Source organism: Lissotriton helveticus, chromosome 2_2, assembly GCF_964261635.1.
Source record: "Lissotriton helveticus chromosome 2_2, aLisHel1.1, whole genome shotgun sequence".
Lineage (NCBI taxonomy): Eukaryota > Metazoa > Chordata > Amphibia > Caudata > Salamandridae > Lissotriton > Lissotriton helveticus.
The window spans coordinates 81,945,528-81,971,761 of NC_136060.1; the positions used below are offsets into that span (position 1 = coordinate 81,945,528).

Genomic DNA, 26,234 nt, shown 5'->3' on the forward strand with positions numbered 1-26,234 from the left:
AGGCTCACCTTATTTGAAAAGATTACGCAAAACTGCTTGACCCACTGAAGCATCGGTCTCGCTGGCTGCATCCAAACAGTAGTGTTTGGTGAAAGTATACCGACTGGCCCAGGTTGCCGCTCTGCAGATGTGCTGGAGAGGGACTCCAGCGAAAAGAGCCGTTGAGGAAGACACTGCTCTCGTAGAGTGTGCTCTTGGAGGTGCTTGCAAAGGTCGTCCTGCTTGTGTATGGCAAAAGTCAATAGCTGCAGAGATCCAATTTGCAATTGTTTGCTTAGACACTGCTTGGCCTGTACGAATCCTACCATAGGTGATAAACAGTTGATCAGATTTGCGTAACGTAGATGTTCTTTGTAAATAGAATTTTAAACATCTCTTAATGTCCAGTGTATGCAATGCCCTTTCCGCAGGGCATTGTGGATTAGGAAAAAAAGTTTTCAAAATGACAGACTCGTTCAGGTGAAAGTCCGAAGGCACCTTAGGTATGAATTTTGGATTTGTGCAGAGCACTACTGAGTCATTTGTAAACTGCAAGAAAGGAGGATGGACTGTGAAAGCCTGATTATCACTGACTCTTCTAGAAGAAGTCAAAGCCAATAAAAGTGATACCTTCCACGTAAGGAACTTCAAATCAGCTCTGTGGATAGGTTCAAAAGGATGGCGCATGAGTTGCGCTAACACTACATTGAGATGCCACGATGGTGGTGGACGACGTACCGGAGGGAACATTCTGAAAAGCCCTTTGAAGAATTGTTGTATAATTCTTGAAGAGTAAAGGGAAGTGGACACATCTTGTCGGTATCTTGAAATCGCTGCCAGGAAAACCCTCTAAGGTTGCATGAGACAATCCCGATTTTGCTAGATGCAAGAAAAAAGGTAAGATTTGCTCTGGCTTAGCCAAAAAAGGATGAGTTCCAGCTGAACAACACCAGATACAGAAGTGTTTCCACTTGAGTCTGTATGTCTTTATTGTAGCAGGTGCTCTTGCTTTGGCTAGTACCTCTTTGCAATCTGCAGGGATGTTTAGATGGGCGAATTCAAGGTGCTCAGGCGCCAGGCCGCTAACCTCAGAGATGTTGAGTTCCGGATGGTAAATCTGACCGTCCTGGATGGAGAGTAGGTGCTGAGTTGGACGCAACTGAATTGGTTCGCACTCCGATAGGAGAAGGAGCTCGGTGAACCAGTATTGGTGAGGCCATCTGGGGGCAATAAGAATCAGGCGACACGATTCTTTCTTCATCTTCCGCAGAACTCTGGGGATCAATGGTATCGGAGGAAAAGCGTAAGCATATATTTGAGACCAGTTGATCGAAAACGCATTCCCCTGAGAGTCTTTGTGGGGATGCCAACTTGCAAAGAACTGGCATTTGCTGTTCTTCCTGGTCGCAAAGAGGTCTAGATCTGGATGACCCCACTGCCGAAAATTCCAATCCACCGTCCGTTGAGAAAGCTCCCACTCGTGAGTGGACACTGTCGTCCTGCTGAGAGTGTCTGCAAGAACGTTCTCCATTCCCGGTACATGAACCGCCAGAAGATCTATTCTGTGACGTATTACCCATGCCCATAGCTCCTGGGCTTCCTGAGACAAAAGAGCCGATCTTGTCCCTCCCTGTTTGTTGATATAATGCATTCTTGTTGTGTTGTCTGTGTGAACCAATACAGTGGCTCCTTGAATGAGTGCTCGAAATGATTTGAGGGCAAGGAAGATGGCTCTCAGCTCCAACAGATTGATGTGCCAACTTTTCTGTTGTGGGCTCCATTTGCCGCTGATTGTCAGTCCCTGAAGATGAGCTCCCCAACCTTCGAGGGATGCGTCTGTGGTGATTGTAAAGTTTGGTGCATCCTGAAGGAACGCGCAACCCTGTTGCAGATTCTTTTTTTCTGTCCACCAAAGAAGGGAACCCCGAATGCAAGGGGTGATGCGGATGAGGTCCTTGAAAGAACTGGAGACCTGCAGCTATTGAAGACTGAGCTCTTCTTGAAGAGGCCTCATTCTGAGTCGGCAATTCGGTATCAAAGGAATGCAAGACGATATCATCCCCAGAAAGGATTTGAACCGTCGGACTGAAACTGACTTTTTTGAAAGAAGATTCCGTACCATGTCCTGGATTCTGTCCTGCCTGTCGTCCGACACGAAGGCTTGGAGCAACTGGGTGTCTAAGGTTGCTCCCAAGAAAGCTTGTCTTCGGGATGTACCAACTGGGACTTGCTGACGTTGATGGAAAGACCCAGAGATTGAAAGAGAGCTAGACACTGCTGTAAATGGTTGTCTGTGTCTGCGCAAGAACTGGCCTTGATAAGGGAGTCGTCCAAATATGGAAATATTTGTATTCCCTCCAGCCGGAGGTGTGCTGCTACAGGAGCCAGGACGTTTGTAAATACCCTGGGTGCCGAGCGCAGCCCAAAGGGAAGGACCTTGAACTGATAATCCCTGCCAGGCACTCTGAATCGCAGGAACTTTCTGTGACGAGGTAAGATGGGGATGTGGAAATACGCATCTTGGAGATCCAGGGTGGCCATGTAGTCTCCAGCCGATAGGAGATGCAATATTTCTTGTAGCGACAACATTCTGAACGTTAGCTTCTTCAAATATTTGTTTAAGGCACGGAGATCCAGAATTGGACGCCACTCTCCGGATTTCTTCTTTACCAGAAGGAATCTGGAATAGAATCCTGTTCCTCTCAGAGTCTGAGGAACCTTCTTGATTGCCCAAATCAATTTGATGTTGAAGAAAGGAGCAAACAGTTCTTTTAGATGAGCTAGAGTGGGCCCTTTGGGGGAACATTTGGAGGAAACTGTTCGAATTCGAGGGCATGGCCCTTGGCCACGATGTCCAGGACCCACCTGTCCGATGTTATTGATGACCATTTTGAGTAGAATTTTGATATTTGTCCTCCAATTTTTATTTGAGATTGGGACAGTAGTGGTGGCAGGTGATAAGGCTCATTGTCGTTTGTCCTTTCCGCGGTAGGCCGGCCTCCTCTTGTTCTGGGAATAATTAGTGTTGCGTTGGCCGTAAGACTGGTAATGCTGATTTTGGTAGCGTGGATTCCCTTGCCTGTAGGAGGACTGCTGAGTATATCCGCCTCTGGTAGAGGACGATCCACGTCCTTTCGCCCCTCGAAAGGGCAGCTTACGAAATTGTTGGGTGCCCATGGATTTAGCGGTTTCTGTTCCTTTTTTATTGTCTGCAGGGCTTCTTCCATATGCGGACCAAACAGAAACTCTCCGTCATAAGGCATGTCCAATACCTTTGCTTGCACTTCCTGGCAGAACGAAGTGGATCGTAGCAAACCTTGCCTGCGTAAGACAGCCGCTCCTGCCAATTGCCTGAACCCAGTTGAAGCCACATCAACAGCAGAGTCAATCATCTCAGCCGAGATCCTTTCACCTTCCTGCAGGATTTTCAGAGCTTCAGACTTGGAGGGTTCTGGAAGCAAGTTGATATATGGCGAGATGTCTGACCACATTTGCCAGTCATATCTGCCCAGGATGGCCAATGAGTATGCAGCTCGGACTGTGGTGGCCACCGTTGTTGACACACGCTTTCCAATGGCATCCAAGCGTATGCCGTCTCTATCCTGTGGGGCTGTAATTGGAGAAGAAGGGTTTCTAGATCTCTTTTGTGCAGCCTGAACGATGACCGAATCCAGCTTCGGTTGTCCTATAAGGCAAGCAGGGGACTTTTCAGGAGCCTTATATTTTTTATCAATCCTTGGCAGAACCGGAGGTATGGAAGCCGGAGTTTCCATAACCTTAACTCCCTCCTTCTAGATGAAATCTATGATAGGTATAGACTTGGCTTGCTTCCTTGGCTGGTCTTTAAAATCATATAGAAAGCATTCCTGCTCTGTATGCTCCATGTCAATGTGAAAGCGCTGCGTAGCCCGCTCCATTAAAAGGTGGAATCCACCCAAGTCCACTGGAGGTGAATAAGAGGTAGCCGGTGGTGAAGGAGAAGGAGTTTGCACTTGGTAATCATCCCACTCCGACATCAATGAACTGTCATCGACTTCTCCTTCCTCTCTTTCTTCTCCGTCAGAAGAATGTTGTTCTTCTGGTGGATTGTACGATGCAGGTGGAGGAGACCTTGGGGGTCTGAAATCAGGTCTAGGTGGTTGCACCACAGGTGTAGGAGGTAAAGAACCTGTTGACTCCGATGGCGGAAAACGCCTGTAATAGTCATCCAGCATGCATTGAAGGTTGGTAAGCAATGCTATAGGTACCTGAGCTGAGGAGACAGTGGTCCCAGGCGAATGCACTTGCTCAGGTGAATGCTGATCTTCTTGATCGTCCTCCTGATATTTAATGTTTAATTCGGATGGACTTGTCGCCGTTCCAAATGATTCATAAATAACAGAATCCTCCTCACTGTCCTCAGAATCCAGTAACTTGTCTGGAACCTGTAGGGATACCCCTTGTGGTGATCTGTGCAGAGGGGATAAAGGTTTTAAACTAGAACCACACCTTTGAAGTAAAGATGGCTTTGGTGTCGACAAAAAAGCCATAGACTGCGACCAAACTTGCAGAGTGGTACAAGAAGATAGTTGTGGCATCGACGGGGGCCCCACCAAAGGTCTCGTCGACCTGGGCTTGGTGACAGACATTGACGAGATCTCCGTCGACGGTAGAGTTATCATCGTCGACGATGGTGCCTTCGTCGACAGTGGTGCCTTCGTCGACGGTGGTGCCTTCGTCGACGGTGGTGCCTTCGTCGACGGTGGTGCCTTCGTCGACGGTGGTGCCTTCGTCGACGGAAGAGCAAGCGTCGACAGAATCTTCTTTAGCTTGGTCGTCAACGAGGCGCCGACGATGGAAGAAGAAGAAGAAGATTCTGCCGTCGACGAGATAGGTCTAATAGAAACATAGACCATCATCGGCGACGAAGACGCTGTTGACAATCATCTCAGGCTTAGGAGAAGAAAAGGTTACCGTAGACGTGGAGGTAGCGTCAGCGGAGATCTTCGTCGACGACGGCATCGTCGACGACAGGGTCTGTTTCTGAGGTAAAGTCTACTCAGAAGATGTTTGAGGCAATTTCTTGGTAGACCTTCTCGAGGGCGTAGAGGAACCACTTTTCTAATTAACATGGGGAGTAGCCTTAGATGTGGAAGGCCTCTCAGACCCCTTAGTAGGTTGTTCCTTCCTTACAACCTTTGCCCCAGAAGAAGATAATACGTCCTCAGCAGCTCTTTTCCTAGAGGCTGGAGTAGACCCAGAGGCAATACTGCCTACCTCAGAAGCAGGATAATCCGTATCCTTGAGCTTTTGTAGCCACAGAAGCAGGCGGCCCTCTCTGTCCCTGAGGGTCTTCTGAGGGAAGGTCCTACAGATCTTGCATTCCTTCACTTGATGTTCAGGATACAGGCAGTAGATGCACTTCTTGTGGGGATCTTCTTTTAGCAGCCGGAGCTTACCGCAAGAGTCACAAGGCCTGAATAAAGATTTCTTGGAAGAGGACATCTTCAAAACTAGATTCCAGAAGGAAAATAGAGAAGTACTGAGCAGAGCTCAGGGAGACTCCCTTCACACAACGTGCGGTAGAAAATCTGAGAGCCTGAGCCTCTGGGGAGAACCTTCTGGTGGGTGCTGTCGCCTGATTGGCTGCAGTTTGGGCTATTCAAAAAGACTAGGATAGTCATGAGTGAGGAAGTTTTTTCTCCTGTAGCTTGGGCTACTTTACTTCCTGGTTGGGAATTACTGGGTTTTTCCTATATTATTTTGGCATATTATTGCTTTTTTATGTTCCGTGGGACTCCCACTCCGACGACGGGGAATAATTCAGGCATGTGAATCTATGAAAGACACCCCTAATACTGGAGAAGCAGTGTGTTGCAGGTGAAAAAGCAGCATGAAGCAGGTGGGCGGGTTGGGAAGCAGCATAGGAAGATGGGGAAGCAGCATAGAGCGGGTGGGAGGATGGGGAAGCAGCGCAGGGTGAGTGGGTGGGTGGGGAAGCAGTATAGAGCGGGTGGGGGGGTGGGGGAAGCAGCATAGAGCGGGTGGGGGGGTGGGGGAAGCAGCATAGAGCGGGTGGGGGGGTGGGGGAAGCAGCATAGAGCGGGTGGGGGGGTGGGGGAAGCAGCATAGAGCTGGTGGGGGAAGCAGCATAGAGCTGGTGGGGGGGTGGGGGAAGCAGCATAGAGCGGGTGGGGGGGTGGGGGAAGCAGCATAGAGCGGGTGGGGGGGTGGGGGAAGCAGCATAGAGCGGGTGGGGGGGTGGGGGAAGCAGCATAGAGCGGGTGGGGGGGTGGGGGAAGCAGCATAGAGCGGGTGGGGGGGTGGGGGAAGCAGCATAGAGCGGGTGGGGGGGTGGGGGAAGCAGCATAGAGCGGGTGGGGGGGTGGGGGAAGCAGCATAGAGCGGGTGGGGGGTGGGGGAAGCAGCATAGAGCGGGTGGGGGGGTGGGGGAAGCAGCATAGAGCGGGTGGGGGAAGCAGCATAGAGCGGGTGGGGGAAGCAGCATAGAGCGGGTGGGGGAAGCAGCATAGAGCGGGTGGGGGAAGCAGCATAGAGCGGGTGGGGGAAGCAGCATAGAGCGGGTGGGGGGGTGGGGGAAGCAGCATAGAGCGGGTGGGGGGGTGGGGGAAGCAGCATAGAGCGGGTGGGGGGTGGGGGAAGCAGCATAGAGCGGGTGGGGGGGTGGGGGAAGCAGCATAGAGCGGGTGGGGGGGTGGGGGAAGCAGCATAGAGCGGGTGGGGGGGTGGGGGAAGCAGCATAGAGCGGGTGGGAGGGTGGGGGAAGCAGCATAGAGCGGGTGGGAGGGTGGGGGAAGCAGCATAGAGCGGGTGGGAGGGTGGGGGAAGCAGCATAGAGCGGGTGGGAGGGTGGGGGAAGCAGCATAGAGCGGGTGGGAGGGTGGGGGAAGCAGCATAGAGCGGGTGGGAGGGTGGGGGAAGCAGCATAGAGCGGGTGGGAGGGTGGGGGAAGCAGCATAGAGCGGGTGGGAGGGTGGGGGAAGCAGCATAGAGCGGGTGGGGGAAGCAGCATAGAGCGGGTGGGGGAAGCAGCATAGAGCGGGTGGGGGGGTGGGGGAAGCAGCATAGAGCGGGTGGGGGGGTGGGGGAAGCAGCATAGAGCGGGTGGGGGGTGGGGGAAGCAGCATAGAGCGGGTGGGGGGGTGGGGGAAGCAGCATAGAGCGGGTGGGGGGGTGGGGGAAGCAGCATAGAGCGGGTGGGGGGGTGGGGGAAGCAGCATAGAGCGGGTGGGGGGGTGGGGGAAGCAGCATAGAGCGGGTGGGGGGGTGGGGGAAGCAGCATAGAGCGGGTGGGGGAAGCAGAATAGAGCAGGTGGGAGGGTGGGGGAAGCAGCATAGAGCGGGTGGGAGGGTGGGGGAAGCAGCATAGAGCGGGTGGGAGGGTGGGGGAAGCAGCATAGAGCGGGTGGGAGGGTGGGGGAAGCAGCATAGAGCGGGTGGGAGGGTGGGGGAAGCAGCATAGAGCGGGTGGGAGGGTGGGGGAAGCAGCATAGAGCGGGTGGGAGGGTGGGGGAAGCAGCATAGAGCGGGTGGGAGGGTGGGGGAAGCAGCATAGAGCGGGTGGGAGGGTGGGGGAAGCAGCATAGAGCGGTTGGGGGGCTGGGGGAAGCAGCATAGAGCGGGTGGGGGAAGCAACATAGAGCAGGTGGGGGGTTGGGGAAGCAGCATAGAATGGGTTGGGGGTGGGGAAGCAGCATAGAGCAGGTGGGGAAGCAGCATAGAGCGGTTGGGGGGTGGGGTAGCAGCATAGAGCGGGTGGGGGGTGGGGAAGCAGCATAGAGCGGGTGGGAGGGTAGGAAAGCAGCACTGCCTGTGTGCCATGTCAAAGCAGCACTGCCTAAGGTACGGGTAAGCCCCCTTCTAGCTGGCCTCACAAGCCCTAAGGCAGGGTGCACCGTAACTCAGGTGCAGGCATACCTGCAAGAACAGATATGCTCCTACAACATTTAAGACTATTTTTAATATTTTAAATGCCAGGGAATCTATTCTTAGTATTGTAAGTGCCAGGGAAGCCATCAAGAGTACTTGGGCTGGAAACTCGATAACTTGAATTCCTCGAGCACCATGATGGCTTTACTGAACCCAGGAGTGTTTGGTACCAAACCTCTTAATAAACCCACACTAATGCCAGTGTTGTATTTATTGAAACATGCACCCAGAGGGTACCTCAGAAGTGCCCCCTGAAAACCTACCAACCCTGGTATGATCTCTGACTGGCTTTAGGTAGCCTGCCACCACCAGACATGTTTCTGGACCCCTGGGTCGAGAGTCCTTGCTCTAAGGCCAGAGAAAAAGCCCATCCTGGCAGGCGGTGTCACACCTCCTCTCGCAGGTTGGCACAGTCCTTGAGAGGGAAGCTTCAAAGGCCTTGCCACCTTTGTAATGCAACCCTCTGCCTCTGCTGCTAGCATGAGATGGCAGCTCCCTGATCAAAACCCCCACTTCTGGCGGGAGAACTGCCAGGAAAACTAGGTGATAATAGGAGGTGTGCCCCTCTTCGCCAACTCCACCCCTCAGGAGATGGTGGAATTTATCCAGTCAGGGTTAAGACTACGCCACCCTCCCACAGGAGGGTGGCATAATAGAGGGTGTAGACATCCCAGGTAAGGAATCCATTGGTCCCTACCTGTCACTCACTTGTAATGCCCCCAAATCTAGTATTTCGATGGCACCTCAGACCCTGAAATTCTAGATTAGAAATTAAATTAGGTCCCGACGACCTATGAAGCCCGGACACTGAAGAGCTGAACAGCAAGAAAGACAAAGGACCAGTGACTGACTTGGTGCCAGCCCTGCAGGCCTGTCTGCTGCATATTGCCCTTGCTACAAACATCGACTCGTCCTGCAGGCTCAGCAACCTCCAAAACACTGAGAGGGCTGCCTGCCTTGAAAAAAAATCACTATCTCCTGTGGATAGCGGACCTGTCCAGAAGAAATCAACTTTAAAGAACAAGAACTCTGCCCTGAGAAACCGCAAAACCGTCCCCAGGACCCTCCTCTGCACCAAACGCCCACGGCCTAGTCCAAATGGCCCACCGTTCCAGCAAAGGTTCTCCAGCAATTCTGATTCCATCGTGTGTTGACCCCTTCCGGACTCCACGTTGATGCCAGCAGCCTCTGTACGATGATCCCACACAACCACAACCTGCCTGGTAAGCCATTCCAGACACAAAAGGACACCCCTGCACCTGAAGCCCCTGGGCCTTGGGGAGCTTGACCAACCAAGTTCCGACGCCCCCTAGCATCCAAACTTACCTGTGCATCTGTGGGTTGCCTTCGTCCACCCTCCTGGCCAGAGCCTGACTCTAAAATCGATCTCTCCCCTTAATTTGCATTGGGCACCTGACACGGTGTTGGCAGTCTGCACGTGGCTGCCCCTGTGCCACTGAGGGTATACGTTTGGTGCTGAGTTGTGGTACCACCTGTGCCTATCTTAACCCTCGAAGATTAACTTCTCACACCGCTTTACTTACCCATGAGCAGTGCATCTTCTATCACCCCCAGTTTCCATTGGGCGCACAACTCATAATTTGGCCTCGGCATCCGGCCACCCCAGTGCTGCTGGTGGTGCAGTCTTGATGCTAATTTGAACCCTACCTCATGTTGACCACAGACTTTAAAGACTGGATTTGTAAGTCGTGTACTTATCTGCGAAACTGATTTTATTTCCCTCCCATAGGTTAACATTGCTGAACTGAAAAATTGAGCGGTCTACTTTTTAAAGTGAAACTTATTTTGATTGAAAAACATACTTACCTTTGAAAGTACATCTTGGTCATAAAATAAATCTAGAAAGAAGCTTTTTTAATAAAACTTGGTGTGGATCTCCATTTTGAGTTGTGTGTCATTTATTAGTCACTGTGTGTATAAGAAATGTCTTACACTCTTCTGTGTAAGGCCTAAGGCTGCTCGACCACACTACCACAAATAGAGAACTTTGGGTTTAGACTGAGCCCTGTACACATCTGGGGGAACCTCGGAATTGTTTACATGATATAACCAATTACCAGTATATCACATAAAGAGCCAGCTTCCTAAAAAGCAGGCTCACATAAATGGGCATTGAGATGTTAATGCAGTCATGAAACCAGTGATTAACAATTTGAGAGCTGGTTAGTCAGGTGAATTTGTCAGCAACAACATTAACACTTTGAAATAAAAAAATAAAATAAAGAAAAACACAGAAATTCACCAGATACATAGTGAGCAGAGTTAACTATAATTTGCCCCCCTGTGAAGCATTGCTTATGACCTCACATATTACATCCTTGATGACATGTTCTATGGCATCATTTATGACATCACTTATGACATCCCTGACATCATTCAAGCTTTTTTTGTACACTTTGCTCTATAAATGACTATAGCATTAGAGCTCTGAAAGCAAGTACAAAATAACGCAGAAGAACATGAGGCATTATTAATACCAGTACAAACACTACTCCCTTAGGTACAGAATGCATGGCTTATGTGCCTTAGTGACCCTATACCATACACTTCACGGGTAGAGTAATTCAAATTATCAATCAACTAATGACATATGAAAAACCCTGATTGCATACAGTGTTCAATCTGTGTACAACTGTTCTGAGAAAACCAACCTCCTAAAAATACTGAACGTCTGTTCCAAAACGAATGACCTACTACGGACAGCTTTTACCTGTATCAAACCCCTAACAGTCACTAAACCTACATTGAGAAATGAAGTTGATATGGGTAAAGAAGTGGGTACTGTAAACAGTATTTACTCTATGGAGAGAGTTTACCCTGTATCACACTGTTTGCAGACTGTGTAACTCTCATGAGAAATACACTACAGAGTATTATAAAGTTTCTACTAAGAACAGTGTGCGCTCTACGCATCACTTTGAAAAAAAGACGTCAAAAGGTGCAAATGATTATGCGGTCTTCATACGACCATAAAAACATTACAAATAGACCATCTTCTGAAGCAAAACAGAGAGTCGACATGGCACACATCCCTGTGTACCATGCCCACAAACACACTGCCCTGGCATACCTTAGTCACCCTTCTAGCTGGGTGCACTATGCCAGTGGTGTGGGCACAGGTGCATGAGCCCTGGGCCCCTACAGTACCCAGGGCCATTTGTGGGCACTATAATAGCAGCAATGCCATTAAGAGTATATGGTGCTGGGAGGTTATCATCACGAACTCCACAGCACCATAATGGCTACACTGAAGACAGAAGTTTAGTATCAAATCTCTCAGCACATTAAACCCACACTGATGCCAGTGTGGGATTTAAAGAAAAATGCACTACAGAGGGCATCTTAGAGATGCCCCCTGAAACCTAACTTATAATCCACGTCTTGTCTGAGAGGCTACCTAGGCTGCCACACAGAAGACATGTTGCTGGATCCCTGGGTAGAGAGCCCTCCGCTCTCCTGGGCCTGCCACAATGCACATCCTGGGTGAGGTGCTAGGTCCCCTCCCCCAGGATGGACAGGGGAAGCTTCAAAGGCATGACGCCTTTGTGAGCTTCTCCAGGCCACTTGCTGTACTCAGCAACTGGCCCCCACTGGTTCTGACCCCCACTCTGGCAGGAAGACTGGCGGGAAACCCTACGTGAGGAAAGGGGATGTGCCAGCCTGTGCCAACTCCATCCCTCAGTTGGGAGAGGCAAGGTGAAGCACAACTCCGGGCTCCAGCCATCTTGAAGATGGGGAGCCCTGCCCAAACCGAGATAGGCTCCTGCCCCCCTCCCATGGGAGAGGAGCAGGATAGAGGGTGTACTCACCCCAGGACAGGGACCCATTGGTCCCTGCCCTTACCCTACCTGTAACGCCCCTACATTTTGTATTTAGGGGCACCCTGAACCTTCCTTCCTCAGATCCCAATTCGAAACAAGAAAGAAGACCGAGAAGAAGAACACCTGCCGCGCAGCTGCTAACAAGTGGACGACACCAACTGACTTGGCCCCAGCCCTACAGGCCTGTTGATCCTTGAACCTGCTCCTGCTAAATCCCGGCATCTCCTGCGGACAGCAACCTCAAAAACCCCAGAGGACCTGCCTGCCTTGAACCTCTTAGAGACTGGGAATCTCATGAGCAGTGGTTCTGCTCAAACAGCAATACCTCTGGTGCCAGCCAGGAACCCCGAATCCAGCACACTCTGCACCCGCCAAGCACAACCTGTGCCTGAGTAGACAAAGACCCTGAGGACGTCCCCCCGGCAATTGTGACCTGAAATCCAGTGCCCAAGGACCCTCCTTGACGACCCAGAAGCCGCCTGCAGCATCAGAACAAGGGACCCCTCCAACCGCAACCAGCAGAGGGTAAGATTTCCCGATGTCAAAGAGGCCCCTACACCAGGTGCCCCACGGCCCCCCGTGCCCAACTCCGGATGCCTACCTATCCTTCAAGATCCCAACTTACCCCTCGAAGTGTTTGTCGCTCCTGAAGAATCTCTGTCCCGAGCTTGCAGCCTTTATTCACTTTCAAATATCTCCATTTAATATCATTGAGCGCCCGAAGGCTCAAAAGCACCCTGCACCCAGCCGCCTGAGTGCACCTGGCAGTGCAACCTTTGTCCTAATCTTCTTCCCCATTTGCCCTGAACAAGTGACCAGGAGCCAAGCTCCCACAGCTGCGTTGCCTGCTTGCCAGCAGCCACCAACTGAAGGCCCCCTGCCTCTCGTTGGATAACGTTGGGCCTAACTACCGCTGCACCCGGCTGCCCTTGTGCCGCTGAGGGTGTACCAACTGTACCTACCTGACCCGGTGAGACCCCCAAGTCCATGCCCATAACCTTAACTCTGCCAGTCGAGTACTTACCCAAAAGCTGATAACTCACTTTTCTTCCATAGGGTAACATTGCCTGGTTTCACTAGGAAATTCTTCTAAGTGTGAAGTTTTGAAACTTTAAAATATTCATCTAAAATCAGATGAACAACGAATTCCGATTTACTCACCTGTTATCAGGAGAGAACCCAGTGCTACATCTTTCAACCCAGCACTGAACCTGAAAAGTAATTTTAACCGTACTTACCTGTAAATGAATTTCCTTCCATAGGAATCCATTGTATGGTTTTCACCAGAAAAGTTTGTCGATTTTCAAAAACTACAAATATTCCTTACAAATCGCTTGTATGACTTAAACGCATTCTTTCAATTGTTTACAGGAGATGCACAAGTGCTGGATCCAGGATCCAACACTGAGTAAGAAAAAGTAACGATAACACTACTTACCTGCTAAGTGGATTTCCTCCCATAGGATAACATTGGTGATTCTATGTGAAAAAGTTTCTGTCAACTTCTAAAATACAATAATATTCCTTAAAAATCACTACTGTAACCAAAACGCTTTTACTTAACTGTTTACAGGAAATGTCCCAGAACTGAATCTAGGATCTAGTCCTGTGGTTAGAAAAGTAATCTACAAAGTATCTAATTGCATTTAACTAGAAATTCCAATTGAGCTCAATGTTGCATTGTGTTTGAAATTGTGTTGCCTATTGCAACAACTGTAACTATTGTAATCAAAAAGTCTATTGCCTATTTGAAAAGTATTCAACTAAAGTAACTCACTCTGAGAAAGTATATTTTGAAACCTGGTTGGTTCTAAAATAAAACAACTATATATTTTGATACAAAACAATTGGCCTAGAGTTCAGTTCTTGTGTGTGTGAGACCATTTGCTGACTGAGTGTGTACAACAAATGCTTTACACTGTCCTCTGATACTGCCTTACTGCTCGACCAAGCTACCACTTTAGTGAGTAGGGTGAAATCTAACTTTAGCCTCTGCCAAACCTCTGGGGACCGTGGACTCTGTACATACTGTACCTTACTTTGGTCAAGTATATACAGAGGCACTTTTTTACATGAGGCATTAGGAGCACATGGATTTTTGAAACACTTACACCCATCAGCTGGAAACAAGCAGTATACAATTAGGTAGAAAAGTAATACGTGAGCTACACATTATTATCTAACTTTAAAATAAAAACTAGCACACTCATTAGACAATGTCATCAGTGATGCCATCAGTGTTGTCATCAATGATGTAATTTGAGAGATCATTAATGATGCCATAGAACATGTCATAAGCGATATAATATGTGTGGTCATAAGTAGTGCTTGGCTTGGGTGCAAGTTATAGTTCGCTCTGCTGACTATAAATGGTGAATTTCCTTTTTTTTGTTCCAAATGTTAATGTTGTCACTGAAAAATTCACCTATAACATTACTTTTCTAATGTTATTTATCATTGAAAAACAGCTACTTTTATCACACTTAACTATGACATTACTTTAACCTTTAGTTTTTTTCCATGAATTTTTAGGTTTTATTATGTAAAGTAACGAATATGCTACTTACCAGTATGCATCTGTTCTTGGCATGTAGGGCTGCTGACATTCATATCTTGTGCATAGATCGCCGCCTAGTGTTGGGTCCGGATGATTGCACATTGTTGTCCTGGAAGAGTCTTTGAAGTATCACGAGATAGGTGGCTCCTCCCCTGGACTACAGTGCGCATGGGCATCGACTCCATCCTCAGATTGTTTTTCGCCATTGTGGCAAAGATGGAGTGTAACACCGTGAGTGATGACCATGCTAAGAGTAATTGTAAGTGCTGCAGCCGCTACAGGTGCCGGGGAGGAGGGCGGGCGATATGAATGTCAGCAGCCCTACATGCCAAGAACAGATGCACACTGGTAAGTAGCATATTCGGTTCGAGGCATGTGGGCTGCTGAATTCATATCTTGTGCATAGAATACATAGCAGTCCCTCCATTAGCGGCGGCCGCCTGTGCCCGCTGCAGCAGTTTGAAAAAGTGTCTTTAGAACAGCCTGCCCTACAGCTGCCTGCTGTTTGGAGTGCACATCTACACAGTAGTGTTTTGTAAATGTGTGTGTGGTAGACCATGTGGCTGCTCTACATATGTCTTCTAAAGGAATATTTCCAAGGAAAGCCATGGAGGGCCCCAATATTCGCGTGGAGTTGGCCCGTGGGGGAACCGTTAATGTGCGCTTGGCTTTTTGATAGCCAATCTGAATGCACTTAACGATCCACCTGGCTATACCTGCTTTGGAAATGGGTTTGCCTTTGTGTTGTGGCGAAAAGGCAACAAACAGTTGTTTTGTTTTCCGAAAATCTTTGGTCCTATCTATGTAGTACATAAGAGCTCTCTTGACGTTTAGTGTGTGGAGCATTCTCTCTGCCACTTACTCAGGATTTTGGAAGAACACAGGCAGTTCTATAGTCTGATTGATATGGAACTGTGAAACCACTTTAGGAAGAAACTTAGGGTTAGTGCGAAGTACCACCCTGTTGGAGTGAATGGCTCTTGGATAGTTAGTGCCTGGAGTTCACTAACGCGTCGCAGCGATGTGATCGCTATTAGGAAAGCCACTTTCCACGTTAAGAACTGAATCTCGCATGATTGTAGAGGCTCAAAAGGTGGACCCATTAGTCGGGTGAGGACCAAATTAAGATTCCATTCAGGAGCTGGTGGGGTCCTGGGAGGAATGACTCGTTTGAGTCCCTCCAGAAAGGCTTTAATGGCAGGCACTCTAAAAAGTGAGAGATGCTGCCTGTTTTGTAGATAAGCTGCTATTGCGGACAAATGTATACGAATGGAAGCATATGCCAGATTGCATTTGTATAGGTGTAACAGATAAATGATGTTGTGAGTAGATGCGTCTAGCGGGTTGATGTTGTGGTTTGCACAATAAATGACAAACCGCTTCCATTTTGCCGCATAACATGCTCTGGTGGTGGGCTTTCTTGCCACTCTAATGATATCCATACAGTCGGGAGGCAAGTTGAGGTAGCAAATTCTAACACCTCAGGAGCCAGATCGCCAGGTTGAGCTGTTGCGGATCTGGATGCTGAATGTAGCCATGGCTCTGCGTCAAAAGCCTGGGTGTGAGGTGCAGCCTTTGATGCGGTACCACGGATAGTTCTAGAAACGTGGTGTACCATGGTTGGCGTGCCCACGTCGGAGCGACCAGGATGAGTGTCATCGAGTGTTGCTTCAGCTTGCGTGCCACCAGCGGTATTAGAGGTGCTGGGGGAAAAGCGTACGCAAATATGCCTGACCAGTTCATCCATATCGCATTGCCCTGCGACTGTGGGTGTGGAAACCTGGCGGCAAAGCTTTGGCATTTGGCGTTTTCCTTTGTGGCGAACAGGTCTATCTCTGGATGACCCCACTGCTGGAAGTACGGGTGAAGTACTGATGGATGTATCTCCCACTCGTGCATTTGGTGGCTGTACCTGCTGAGCAGGTCCGCCATCTGATTGTCTTTGCCCGGGAGGTGTCCCGCCATGAGGAAAATGTTCCTCTGAATGGCCCACTTCCACATGCTCTGAGCCAGATGAGACAACTGTGGAGAGCGTGTACCTCTCTGCTTCTGAATGTAGTACATGGGCATCATGTTGTCCGTTCGGATCAACACGACCTTGTTGCACAGATGTACTTTGAATGCTTTCATCGCCATGAAGATAGCCATCAGTTCTAGAAGGTTGATGTGCATCTTCCTTTGCTGCGTTGTCCATAGTCCCTGCACGGTGTAGTGGAGTACATGAGCTCCCCATCCCTGGAGAGATGCGTCCGTTGTCAGAATAATCTGTGGCACAGGCTCCTGGAACGGTCGGCCCTTGCAAAGGTTTTGTGGATTCCACCAATGCAGAGAGTTGTATGCACGACCGGTCACCAACACTAGGTCTTTCAACTGTCCGTGAGCCTGATTCCACTGACGTGCTAAGCACTCCTGAAGCGGACGCATATGTAGTCTCGGGTGCGGGACTATGAAGATGCAGGAGGCCATCATGCCTATCAACTGCATGAACACTCATGCCGGAAGCGAGTGTTGTGGTCTGAATTTTTGTATCAGCAATTGAATGCTGTTGATACTCACTGAATTTGGCTGTTCTTTGGCTGCCAGAGTATCTATTGTCGCGCCCAGATACTGCCGTACGTGGGCGGGCTGAAGGTGGGACTTTGGATAATTCAGTGAAAACCCCAGATCGTGAAGAAGGTGAATGGCGTGGGACATGTGGGCGGCACACTGCTTGGACGACTTTGCTTGGATAAGCCAGTCGTCCAGATAAGGGTAGACGTGAACGTTCTGTCTCCGTAGGTGTGCAGCCACTGTAGCCAGGCACTTTGTAAACATCCTGGGTGCCGTCGTCACTCCGAAAGGGAGGACCTTGAATTGATAATGCTGATTGTGAATGGTGAACCTGAGGTATTTTCTGTGTGGCGGGTGTAGCGGAATATGGAAATATGCATCCTTCAGATCTAATGTTGCGAGGAAATCTCCCTGACTGAGTAACGGTAGAACCTGCTGCAATGTTAGCATGTGAAAGTGTTCTGATAGAATGTACTGGTTTAGGGGTCTGAGGTCCAGTATGGGTCTGAGGGACCCGTCCTTTTTTGGGATCAAGAAGTACAGCAAGTACACTCCTGTACCTGTTTCTTCCACAGGCACAAGCTTTATTGCTCCTTTTTGCAGCATGATGACTACCTCCTGCTGCAATAAGTGCAAATGCTCTGTGGACATAGGACGGTGTCTTGGGGGTATGTTGGGTGGAGTGGATGTTAACTCCAGACAATAACCGTACTGGATAAGGTTCCTCACCCACCTGTCTGTAGTGATGGATTTCCAGACTGGCAGGAACTGTTGTAGTCTCCCCCCGACCGGTGAGGTATGGTCGGGTGGCAGTGACAAGGCGTCACTGTTTGTTAGCGGCGGAGGACCGGGAGCTGTTTCCACTACCTCTGCCCTTGGCGCTGTTCCCGCGATAGCCACCTCTACTTTGTTTGGTGTAAGTGGTTTGCGCGCCTCCTTACCTGTACTGTGTTTGCTGGGACAGCTGGCCTCTGGAAACTCCTCTATTGTTTGAGCAACGAAAAGAACCACCCCGGAACTGCTGCGACTGTAGAGCCCCCATAGACTTTGCAGTCTCCGTGTCCTTTTTGATCTTTTCCAAGGTGGTGTCCACCTCAGGTCCAAATAAGTGATCAGGGTTTACAGGCTGATTCAGTATGGTGGTTTGTATCTCCGGCTTGAAACCGGAGATTCTCAGCCAGGAATGTCGCCGTAACATTACACTAGTGTTAATGGCTCTGGCCGTGGTGTCTGCTGCGTCCAGTGCACACTTGATAGATGCATTTGATATAATCTTCCCTTCCTGTATGAGCATCTCTGCTGCCTCCTTATATTCATCTGGCAAGTGTTGTAACAGGGTCTCAAGTGTATCGTAATGGGCCCTGTCATATCTGGCTAAGAGTGCCTGAGTGTTGGAGATGCGCCATATATTGGCCGCTTGAGCTGCCACCCTTTTCCCTGATGCTTCTAGCACTTTAGATTCTTTGTCAGGGGGAGGAGCAGCACCCGTTGTTTGCGAGTTTGCCCTCTTCCGGGCATTGGAAACAACCAGAGAGTCCAACTGCAACTGCCCCTTGATATAGGTAGGGTCCCCAGGTGCTGGTTTGTACTTTTTCTCGATTCTGGGGTTTATTACCCTTGCCCTCGTGTTCTCTTTAAAACTGGGCACCGATCGCAAGACAATACTGACGATAACTAAAGGACTTTTGGCCAAAAAGAGTTTTTTATTGATTCCGAACTTGAGTTAACAAATATGCATCCGAACCCAAGGGCGGAAAAAAACAATCTGAGGATGGAGTCGATGCCCATGCGCACTGTAGTCCAGGGGAGGAGCCATCTATCTCGTGATACTTCAAAGACTCTTCCAGGACAACAATGTGCAATCATCCGGACCCAACACTAGGCGGCGATCTATGCACAAGATATGAATTCAGCAGCCCACATGCCTCAAACTATTTTATTTCCATGCGGAAAAGGCAACTCCCTGACACGCACAGCCTTTGACCATGTGCAGCGGGGTTTGGTCACAGGACCTTATGTTTTTAAAAGGGGAGGGGGACAACGTGGCCCCCTCTCCGAGCCAAATTGAGCCCATTAGACACTGGGGACCCCAGGGCCTTATGTTTTTGAAAAAGGAGATGTGTCAAGTGAACCCCCCCCACCCCAAGGCTTAATATGCCTTGGGAACCCTCCCCTCAGGGCGGTTTTTTAAATTTTATTTAAGGGGGGGGGGTTGCACTGTCCACCTACCAGAGCCTTATTAGGCCCAGGGGGCTGTATTCCCCAAAGCCACTACTAAAAGTTAAAGGGAGGGGGACGAGTGGCCCCCGCCCTGCACCTTCTTAGGCCGTGGAGACCCCATTCCCCAGAGTCACTACTAAAAGTAAAGGGGAGCAGCCCTCTTCCCCAAGCCTTTTACGCAGGGCCACTCATTTAAATAAAGGGACCTCACCGCTACCCTCCCTGAGCCTGGTTAGGCCCGAGGACCCCATCCCTCCAGGACCATTTCTAAAAATTAAGGAGAGGGGGGCCTCATGCCCCTACCTCCTCGAGCCTTAAAAAGGCTCTAGGGACTTCACCCCCAGGGCTGTGTGTTTGTTAAAGAGAGGGGGGTGCTTGGCCCCCCTTCTCGAGCTGCTACCCCATCTCCCAGGGCCTGCCATTTTTATAGTTGGGAGCCCACGCAGTGCACCCACCATAAACTTGTTGGGAGTCACGGGGAGAGCCCCAAATATCCCCGCTAACCGGCTCCCTGCATGCAGCACAAGCCAGCATTGCTCCGTAACAGAGAGAGCAAATACTAAGGCTGCTCCCAATATTTTGATTGATTTCCCCACCTACTTCAGTGCAGGCAGGGAAATGGATAAAAAGACTGCTCTCGGCAGGCAGGAACATTTTCAACCCTCCCACCTGCTGGGAGCAGACTTTGTATTTGCTCCCGCTTGGAGGGAGTTTTGAAAATGCTCCCACCAAGCAGGAAAAAACACAAGTCCCGGTGTGGGCAGGGATAACATTATGTCCTGGGGTGGGCTACCCGGGACATAGCTTGTGAACCAGCTCGGGGGGTGGGCTCCCTGGTGCCATTAATATCTCATGGAGGGGGCCATGCTGAACCGCTCTCTTAAAGTAATGACCGCAAGGTTGCTTTTCCCAAGGCCTTTAAGGGCTCGTAACAGTGGACATGTGTCCCCTCCCCATTTTATTACATTTTGGCCCCAGGGATGGGCTCCCCATGGCCTTTTGAGGCACAGGTAGGGGCGAACAAACACGCTCCTCGAGCCTTGGTGGGCTCTAGGAACCCCATCCCTCAGGGCCATTACTATAAGGAAAAGGGAGGGGGCCGCAAAACCCCCCCCTCCCAAAGTCTTGCTAGGCCCTCGGGATCCCATACACCAGAGTAACTCATTTAAAAAGATGGAAGAGGGGCCATACGGCATACCTCCGGGAGCCTTGTTCGGCCCATTAGGCCCTGGAGACACCAGCCCCCAGGGCCTTTTTGTTTTGAAAGGGGACGGGGCAGCATGCCCAGATCCTCCATGAACCTTATTAATCCTGAGGACCCCATATCTCAGGACCCACAAACGCCCCCCCACCCCCAATCCATGTGCAGAGACTGGAAAAAGATATTAGAAGACCTGTAGAACAATGCTCTCTGGTCCCACCTTCCAGACGATACCGACCCAGAACAAGCACAAACAAACCTCTTCTAGTGGATCACAGAATACGCCAACACAATCACCCCTGCCAAGACTGCCAAGTTCAGAAGACGAACCAAAAGACCAGCTGGTTCACCGAGGAACTGCAATCTACCAAGTACAACTGCTGGGAACTAGAAAGGAAGTGGTGTATCAGCAAAAAAACTAAAGACTGCACCGACTTCAGGACAACACTGAACCAGTACCACCCCCTCCTGAAAGAAACCAAGAAGAACACACAAGCAAACAGCATTGAAGCCAGCACAAACAGCAAGTAACTCTTTGCCATTGCTAAGGAGTGCTCCAGTCCCGCAGCCACAGAGAACGACATAACACCCTCCCAGATACTGTGTGGCAAACTTGCTGATGTCTTCCACGACAAGATCTCAACCATCGACGAAAACTTTGAATGCCAACCCTCCGCTGCTGACAGTATCAACCAGCCCACACCCATGAACACAAATACTGAACACCTTTTCAAACACTGGGACCTCCTCACCACGCAAGTCACTATATCCATCATGAACACTGCGCACTCCGCAGCACCCATGGAGCCCTGCCTCCGCCACATCTTCAACCTCGGAAGCATGACAATCGGCGATGAGCTTAGGATAGTTCTGAACATCTCCATCTCCTCTGCTTCCTTCCAGGAGGACTTGAAATGTGCTGAAGTAAAGCCCTCCTGAAAAAGATTCTGCCGGCCCAGCTGAATCGAAGAACTACCGGACCATCTCTCTACTCCCCTATCCAGCAATGGTCATCAAAAAAGCAATAAACCAACAAATCACGCAACACCTAGAATACCACAACCACTTGGACCCCTCCCAATCCAGATTTTGAGCCAATCACAGGACTGAGACAGCCCTGATTGCTGCTACTGACGATATCAGGGCCCTCCTGGACTGCGGAGAAACAGCAGCCTTCATCCTCCTAAACCCATCAGCCACGTTTGAGAGTGTCTCCCATCACATCCTGATCACCAGACTTCACCACATCCAGATCAAAAGAGATGCCCTCAAATGGATAGTCTCACACCTCACGGGTAGAACCCAGAGGATCCATCTCCCACCGTTGACCTCGTAGCCCAAGATCAGCTGCAGAGTTTCCTAAGGATCATCCTTCAGTCCCACCCTCTTCAATACCTACATGAGCTACCTGTCGGACACCGTCAAATCACATGGACTGACCATAATCCCCTACTCCGACGACACCCAGCTCATCCTTTCACAGTCCGAAGACCCCTCCACCACCAGAGCCAACTTCCACAGATGCATGAGGAGCATTGCTGACTGGATGAAGGAAAACGGTCCCAAACTCATCATGGACAAGATGTAAGTCCTCATCTTTGTGAACACCCTCTCGCCTTGGAACAACGTATGGTGGGCCCCCCGCCCCAACAGACCATGCCCACAATCTCTGCATCATCCTGGACAGCAATCTATATATGAAGAAACTAGTCAACACAGTCTCATCCGCCTGCTTCCACACCCTTGGCATGCTCTATAAGCGTTACATATCACCATGATTGTATATCGTCACTAACGTGGTGATATACAATCATGCCTGCCTGGACAGGCCTATGCCAGCCTGCCTATGAATATTTACCAGCCAGTCACCATGCTGAACACAAATTCGAGAAGTCATCGACAAACTATGGCTTTCATTCTATTCCCCTAGTCTGCTGCACCCTGCCACTGCCTGAGCCTAAACCTCCCATTGGATAATTGTAGCTGGGGGCTGGCTCATGACAAAGTTAAGGCAGGGAAGTTGCTAGAGCGCATTTGGAACTTGGGAGTGAGGGCTCTTGAGGAAGAATAAATTAAAGTAAGTGTGGTCTTTCCACTTACTGCGTAGCCAGAGTAGCATATCCAGCAGCCCTGCATTGCTGCTATCCTCAATGTGCTCGATGCGGCTGTGGCCCAACACAACTTTTGTGCGCCATGGCGTCACCTGTAGAAGAAAACAAGTTACTTACCTGTAACAACGGTTATCCAGTATTGGTATCTTTCATAGATTCACATGCCTGAATCATTCCCCGTCGCCGAGGCGGGAGTCCCACGGTAATAATATATACAAAAGCAGTGCCTTAGAAGAAATTTGTAGTAGGCTGACAAGACTGTAGGCCCCAAAAGGCCCAAAACTTAGCAGCCTATCTACCTCATTATTAAGAACTGAAAGTAGTTCCAACCAATCAGCTGTTAGCACCCTCTAGAACCTTCCCAGCAAAGGCAGTTCTCCTCAGATTTTCCCAGCACAAGTGAGAAGTAAGTATCCCTAATAGAGAACTGTTCTGCCAGGGAGGAGGGTGGGTGCATGTGAATCTATGAAAGATACCAATACTGGATAACCGTAGTTACAGGTAACTTGTTTTCTTATCCAGTATTGGGGTATCTTTCATAGATTCACATGCCTGAATCAGAATAGCAAGCAGTAAGCCTATACATGTCGTTTGCGGAAGGTGGGAGACAAAGCGTAACTCTACATATCCCCCACTCATCCGGAAAGTTATAGAGCACTAGAGATGTAAATATACATAAATGCAGAAACCTTCTGAAATTAAATAATTATATTTAGAGAAAATACTTCATATTACAAACAGCATTTGACAAGTAAAACATTATAGTGGATATGCTATATTCTTATGTCATAAATGTAATATGAGAGACATTTAAAGGTCTAACCTTAATGAAGAAGATGCTGCAGTACAGCTTGCCACAATGCTGTATCATCCTGTGATGCAGATTGCAAGAAGTAATGCTTTGTAAATGTATGGACACTTTTCCAAGTAGCAGCTCGGCAAAAGTCCTCCATCGTGACCCCAGCAAATAAGGCCGCCGATGCCGACATGATTCTGGTGGAATGCGCTTTAACCTTTCTGAGTAAAGGCTTGTTCGCTTTTTCGTGACAGAATTGTATTACCGAAGATAACCACCTGGCTATTGTTGCTTTCGTCACAGCTTGCTCCAATGTGGCTTGACCATAAGCAATAAATAGTTGATTAGACTTTCCTAACTCTTTAGTTTTCTGAAGATAGAACTTTAGACAACGTTTCACATCAAGAGAGTGCAGGGCCTTCTCTGCCGGCGTGACTGGATCCGGGAAAAAAGTCTTTAACTTTACCGGCTGGTTTAAATGAAATTGAGACGGCACTTTAGGAATGAATTTTGGATTTGTTCTTAAGGTGACGTAGTCCTTAGAAAAATGAAGGAAAGGTTCTGAAATTGCGAAAGCCTGAATTTCACTAACTCTCCGGGCTGAAGTGAGAGCTAGTAAAATAGCCACTTTCCAGGTTAAAAACTTTAGTTCAGTTCTGTGAATCAGTTCAAAAGGTCTCCTCATTAATTGAGATAAAACGACATTGAGATCCCATTCAGGAGGTGGAGGTCGAATTGGAGGAAAGGCTCGAAACAATCTTTTCAGAAATTGTTTTATCAGCGAGGAAGAACATAGTGATGGCTTGTTCAAACTTTTTCTGAATCTGGATATAGCAGCAAGATGAACTTTGACAGATGAGAATACAAGACCTGCTTTGGCTAGTGATAGGAAGTAAGGAAGGATATCCTCAGGTGCAGCCTGGAGCGGATGAATATTATTTGCTTCACACAAACAACAGAATCGTCTACATTTAAAACGGTATGTTCTGATAGTACTCACATGGGCTTGAGACAGAATATCTCTACAGTCTTGAGAAATCTTGAGATCCTTAAACTCTAAGAAGTCAGGAGCCAGGCGTGCAAGTGAAGCGATTGTGGATCCGGGTGTAGAATCTGACCTCTTTCTCTTGTCAACATTGAGAGTGTTGGTTTGAGACGAATTGGAGGCTGAGACAGCAGGAGCAGTTCTTGGAACCAGTACTGCCTCGGCCAGCGAGGAGCAATGAGGAGAAGAGTGCAATGTTCCCTCTTCATCTTTTGCAGAATCTTCGGTATTAACGGGATCGGGGGAAAAGCGTATGCATAGATTCCTGACCATCGCATGGACAGGGCATTCCCTCTTGATCCCGTTGAGGAAATCTGCTGGCGTAATAGAGGCATTTGTTGTTCTGTTGCGTCGCAAACAGATCTAGAGTTGGCATGCCCCATCTTCGAAAGATCCTGTTCACCTGTTCTTGTTCCAGCTCCCATTCGTGGCAACCTGCAAGAGATCTGCTGAGGTTGTCGGCTAGAGAGTTTTGAACCCCCTTGACATGCTCCGCTCTGAGGGTTATGCCATGTTGTATAACCCACTCCCAAATCTCTTGAGCTCCCTGCGATAGGGAGAGAGACCTCATCCCCCCTTGCTTGTTGATGTAAAACATGCTGGTGGTATTGTCCGTTCACACCAGCACTGAGGTATTTGCAATTCTCTGAAGGAATGCTTGCAGAGAAAGGAAAACGGCTCTTAATTTGAGACTGTTGATGTGTTTTTGCCGATATTGGTGAGACCATCGGCCTTGAATTTTAAGGTCCTGGAGATGACCTCCCCATCCTTCCATAGACGCGTCCGTGATCAGGATAAACTCTGGAAGGGTTGCAAGGAACGCGAGACCCGGTGACAGGTTGCTTCCTTTTGACCACCATTGGAGAGCATGTCATTGTGGATGTCAATTTTATGAGATCGTCGAAAGACCCGCCAATTTGTTGCCATTGTCGGTGTAACTCTTCTTGCAGCGGCCTCATCCTGAGTCTTGAAAATGGGACTAAACTGATCGCTGAAGAGCACGTCCCCAGAAGAGATGCAAATGTTCGGACAGAAAGTGACTTTTTTGTTGAGATTAGTCTTGCCAGTCTTTGAAGTCTGTTCTGCCGTTCCTGAGACAAGAACGCCTTGCACTGTTGGGTGTCCAGTGAAGCTCCCAGAAAGGTTAAGACTTGGAGGGGTTGTAACTGTGACTTCTTTGCATTGAGAGTGAGCCCTAGATTTGAGAACAGACGAAGGCAACTTTTGACCGCTTGTCTTGTAACCTGTTTTGATGGTCCTTTGAGCAGCCAGTCGTCGAGGTATGGGGAGACTGGGGCTAGACATTTTGTGAATATTCTTGGTGCCGATTTCAGTCCGAACGAGAGCACCTGAATTGAAAGTGGACGCCAGCCACCGTGAATCGAAGGTATTTGCGATGTGTGGGGTGTATACGGATATGGAAGTAAGCGTCTTCCAAGTCCAGAGAAGCCATAAAGTCCCCTTCGTTGAGGCAATTGAGCACATCTGCCAACGTCACCATGCGAAAACTCTGCTTCTTCAAGAATTTGATGAGTCTGCGCAAATCCAGAATCGGTCGCCACTCTCCTGACTTTTTCTTTATGAGGAAGAAGCGAGAGTAGAATCCTTTTCCTTTTTGCGAGATTGGAACCTTCTCTACCGCATTCTTGCGAAACATGTTTAAGGCTTCTTTGAACAGTAAGAGAAGACGAGGGGGAGGGGGGCCCTTGGGCGGGGTTGTAGGTGGTTTCTTTAAGTACTCCAGAGTGTGTCCTTTTTCCACCAGGTCGAGGACCCACTGATCCGATGTTATGTTCCGCCATTGTTGGGAAAAGGCAGAGATCTTTGCCCCCACAGGGAGGGGAGAATGTGGCAGAGCTCATTGACGTTTGTTGGAATCTCGGCCTTGATTATTTGATCTTCGTCTTCCGCCCTGACGAGAGAAATTGTTGGAAGTAGATTGCCTGTATGAAGATTGGTAATACGGCAGTTTATACTGAGAATGGTATTGCCTATTTTGCTGAT

At 49.2% G+C, this 26,234-nt stretch overlaps 1 protein-coding gene across 7 annotated transcripts in view; it reads right to left on the bottom strand.

The window, feature by feature from the left end:
- Positions 1-26,234, bottom strand: part of MICU3 (mitochondrial calcium uptake 3) — a 599,595-nt gene that overhangs the window by 391,668 nt on the left and 181,693 nt on the right. The window lies entirely within an intron of this gene.